A 5,344-nucleotide genomic window follows, 5' to 3' on the forward strand; every position below is an offset into this window, starting at 1 on the left:
ACACAAAACCAAAACTCAATCTGAAAGGCTATTTCTGCAGCACAGACTCTTACCTCACTTAGAGACTGTAGAAAGAGATAAGAAAAAAGGTGCTAACTGCTGAGGGTTATAACAGCATGCCACTCACATTATCCAAGTCAGAGGACAGGGGGAAGAAGGAAGGAAGAAAATAGTATCTTGAGTTTGATGTGAGAAAATGCAAATTATCAGTGCTAGCCCATAAACAATAAAAGATGAGCATTTATTGGTTTACTAGAGCAGAAAGTGATTCTCTGTAGTATGACCTTAAGATTTTTATGTAAAAATATTCTTCTAAGTATACAGGAGTTCTTGCTCTTCTCCAAATCTCTGTATTTATCATTAACAAAGAAATCCTCTGGTAGGGCTTTTGGCAGAAAATCCTTCTAAGAAATGTATGTGCCTCACAGAACACAATTTTCCTTTGGATAAAAAAGGAAGAAAAAATATATTACATTAATATATTTTATGCCATTAATATTTTGACAAAATGTGCTTCATTTCACTTGTGAAAATAGGCTCAGGAAAATAGCATGATAAAATTCCTGTAATGTATGGACCTCATCACATCTGACTCTGGATCAAATTCAGTCTAGATCAATACTTATCATTTATCACATGCCTAGAAATGATGAGATTTTATGTCTGAAGTTATATAAAGTCAGTTCCTGAGGACAAATGGCTAGTTTTTAACATATTTTACAGTCATATACAAGAAAAAACTAAGCCAAGTCTGAGTATAAAGGCTTCTTGGCAGGACTATATGGGACCTGTGAATTATCTGTCTTACAGACAAAAATGAAATCCAAGCTATAACAATCTTCGTATAGTATTTTCTGTGAACCTCCAGCACTGTATCTCAGTGCTCTGGTATTTTGGATCATTTCAGTTCACAAACACATCTGGACCAAGCTCACTGATTTCAAGAGGCACAATGTACATTTAAATGACTTCAAGCACTATCTCTTCCAGTTATCCCAACCTTTCCAGTCAATGCTGAGGAAGTAAAAGGCAATGTCCAAAACTAAATAACCTTCTAGTTACATTGCCATAGTGTTGCTGGAGGTCCTCTTTAGTTAATATCATCATATTAGGAGTACCAAGCTCTATTGTTGGTGGAGTATTTTGGAAAACAATTTGAAGTCTTTGAGAAAAGATGGAAGTTTATGATATTGGGTGACAAAGCTTCCAAACTCCTGTGCTGTCCATTTATGGAGTCACCAGTTTTTCTTAACAGACATACAGAGTTTTGTATTAATCCTGAAATGATTCTACACATCTGCAGTGTGTTATGGAAATTCAGAGCAGTAACAGTGGAGCTAAGAAAACAGGCAAAGACGGGGAGATGAAGAATGCTTCCAAGATCAGAGACAGTAAGTGTGGGACATATGAAAAATGAGAATATTTATATCTACTAATGGTGTAGTTTAAATTTTTTTTGAAACTTAAAAAACTTAGGTTTTTAAGTTTCTTTTGTTTCATTTCTTTTTCTTAACTTTTTCACCACTCCTCCCAAAATGCCCTAAAAATAGTTATTTCATAGTGCCAATTTCTGACCCATAAGCATTTGCTTTAAAAAACAAATGACATTCTGTTTGAACGACAGTGTAAATGTCTTTTGGTTTTAACTGCCCAGTTCTTTAGTTTTCAGAAAATAATGTCCTCTTGCTTGAACAGCAAGGGGGAACTGTTCAAAAGACTAGTTAGGAAAATATCACTAATGACTAATAATATTAAACCTCTTCAAAAGCCAAGGATATTTTCTTGAAGCATAATTAGCTTTCTTATGCATTTCATACAGTCCTGTTTAGCATCTAAGATACTATGATTCCAAAACTTTGCTTTCTATAAGCTATTTTCATGAAATGTTCTTCACTGTCAAGCTGAATATCCCATGTCATTAGGTGGCTGAATCATGGTCACTTAGAGAGATCTGTTTGGCATTCAGCACCACTTAACGACTTTTCATTTAGGTAATAAAGCTAAATGTGGTAACAAGCACATTTAATTTCCAACAACAATTTTTTCTACCATTAGAAACACTGAAGTCTTTCATTCTTGTTTACTTCTAAGATACTTATTTCAGCTAACTTCAGGTACGTAAAATGAGGTGCCTAATCCAAGCAGCCCACTAGAAGGCCAAGTCAGTAGAAATAGATATACAGCTCCAGAGTAGTTTATGCTATTTGAGACAGGTCTAATGAATCACCCTTTGAAGGTGCCTTTCTTTTGATTACAGAAGAAACCTAGAAGGCCACAGTAGTACACATTTCCCTTGGTTATTATAGCTCTAAGATGCTCCAATGAAGACTGGCGAGTTGGCAAGCCATGACCAGTCCTCCAACTAACTGGTGGATTGGTGCAAGGAGTTCAGCTCCTCAGCCACACCCATGAGCATTGGTGAGGAAAATGCAGACAGCCCACAGCAGCGAAGTGGCAGTGATGACAAATCCACCTTTCATGGCTACTGTACTCATAGAGGGGTTTGAGGGAATATGCTGGTCTCAGAAACAGTAGCTGACAATCTCCCTTGAGCTTTTTTGATCGCTGTAGAAGCAATAAGCATAGTTCTCCCAAACTCTTTCCATTATGGCTCTTTTCCTTTCTTCTACTTTTAGCGGCAGGACCTTTGGTTCTGCATCCCAACCGCTAGGTTACAGACCCAGTAAAGACCAAGCAAGCAGCGTTAACAGAAGGAAGCAAAAGCCAAACACCAGAGACTTTCTAAAGGGACTTGTAATAGAGGGTCCAAATGGTCTCAAAATTAGCAATAAAATGTGAAGACTATTTGCTACAGGTATTGGTGTATTTCTGTAATGCACAGTAGAAAAATCTGTGGGTAATCTTAAAATTCTGAGAGCTGATTGTTGAAGTGAAGATGCAATAAAACAAAACAAAACCAAAACCCCAAAAGAAACCCCAAAACTACAATGCAAAACAAAAAAAAAAGCAAAAACAAACACAAAAAAGCTGTCCCCTTTGTGATTTCATAAAGTGGACAGCTTTCATTATACAATGTTTTCATGGGTGTGAATCACATTATCAAGAAATGACTGTGGTATGAGTCATACAATGGAAATCTCAATGTAGCTCATTTCTTGTGACTATCTGCACTATAAAGCATACAGAAGAAATGTGTTCCTGCCTGCCTGAACCACACCAGAGCTGCCAGCCATGACCTTGATCCAATAAAGCTCTTCATCAATCATGATTAATTCTTAGTTATCTCTCAGTCCTGTTTCAGAAAATGTCTCACTGTTCATTTTGCAGTATATGCACACTTTTATCTGAGCAAGAATATACATTATGATCAAAATTCCTGATTTTACATATTTATGTGTCAGTACAGAAGAAAATGCAAAAATACATATAATCTGAAAACATGAATTATAAACATCTTTAAACATAAACTGCTTATTAAATACCAGCTTGAATTTAAAAGTGCCTTACTGTATAATTCAAAAGCTCTATACTTGCTGACTTAGAATTCATCCACTTAAGAATATATAATTAAACAGCTATAAAAAATGCAACAGTCTAGAGGAAAAGAAATAACATCATTGTAAATAAAGTAAAATATATATTAATCAAAATCAAGGAACAAAGATTTTAGTGTTATTAAAAAAAGGCTCCAACATTAAGATTCTACTAAAGGGGGCAACACAGGTAGTACTATGAGGGGAAATGTGAAACTTTGTTCTTTTTTGTCTGTCAAGATCAACATGTCCTTTCCTTCCACATGATAACCTTTCTGCTGTTTCTCTCCTTTTCTTGACCATATCTGTGAAGGCAGAAGAATTTCAAAATAGATGCTTCCAAAGTTCTGCTTGGGTAAGAGTGCTATATTTTTTATCCTATTATGCAACAAATAAAAGTGAATCACGTACATAGATAATGTTATTATTAACATCTAAAGTCTCCCTGGTAATATAACACCATGTAAGCCTCAAAAGAAAAAAAATCACCTTCCAAAACTGTATTAAAGATGCTATGACAGTGCAACTTCTCTCATGCAGTATCTTTCTGCATCAGGAAAGTAAATATTTGAGGATTTCATAGCCTTTATACTACAACTTTGAGAAAGAGTACTATTTTGATAATGACTCATGACATATCTTTAATACAATCCTTTTTTTCCATGTAATATGTCCATAAAATAAAAACTATAAACGTTAATACACCATTTGAATGTACTGATGCTTCCACTCCAAGACACTATCATATAGGAAATTTTAATAAGTAATCAATCTCTCATCTAAAAGAGTAGCAGAATTCTTCCTTCGTATAAGTTGAACAACATCTTTCTTTTCAGTAAAGATTTTGCTGAGGAAGACAGACGGGGGTTGTGTTATCTATGATAGGAACATAAAATATTTTCCTTATGTGCCACATTAAAATGCTTTGCCCTTTCATAAAAACACACCTTTAGTGATTGATGTAAAATCTGTTCTTTATATATGAACATATATGCCTTAAATACCTACCACAAAGCAAGTTATATTTTGCTATAATTTCCTGTGTTTAAATACTTTTGGTTAGAGCTTGGTTAATAATGTTTGATTTGGGTTTGGTTTTGGTTTTTTGTTTTTTTTTTTTTCTACTTGGCAGACAAGTTAGTTAAAAAAAAATGCATAAAACAGTTTCAACTTAATTGAAACAGTCTTTTCTTAAAAATAGTTTTTCTGACAAAAAAATTTAAAAAAAGAGAAATTCAATTTTAAGTCAACTGACAAAAGTCATTCAAACTAAAACTTTTTGTTTGTGCTCTAAAATGTAGTTTTTTCTTTTAACAAAATGTTCTTTTGAACTGAGAGTGAAGTCAAAACACTGCCTTTAGAAAATGTCAAAACATTTTCTTTTCTCTGAAATACTGTTTTATTCTGAAATGACCAATAATGCTTGTGTTATATGCAGAGTGTTAGACCACAAAAAGGATGGAGCTAGTGCTTCAGTACAGTTCTATCTTTGACTTAGCTACACCTAATGCATAAATTAAAAACACTATAAAAGTCTACCAAGCAGCTTACAACAGTGCTTTGGAAAGTGAGATAAATCCCTGTTATTCTTTCTCCATCTGTTTGTGCTGAGCTTAGCCACAGCATAATATTGGAGTACTAACTGCATTAGAAAATAAGGGAGATGTCATTTATTATATTTCTTCACTGTAGTGCACTAGAGCAGCTTCTGGTAACTCCCAAGAGGATTTTGTCGAAAATCCATCGGTACGCTTAATGGATTTTTGGCACAAGCTTTTAGCTCCAGAAGAACAGTAAGTTATGTGTGTTTTGCCACACCTAAGAACCTGTGATAGAAGTGTCATTTTTTA

This window comes from Nestor notabilis, unplaced genomic scaffold (genome assembly GCF_000696875.1).
Source record: "Nestor notabilis isolate BGI_N333 unplaced genomic scaffold, ASM69687v1 scaffold8602, whole genome shotgun sequence".
Classification (NCBI taxonomy): Eukaryota; Metazoa; Chordata; class Aves; order Psittaciformes; family Psittacidae; genus Nestor; species Nestor notabilis.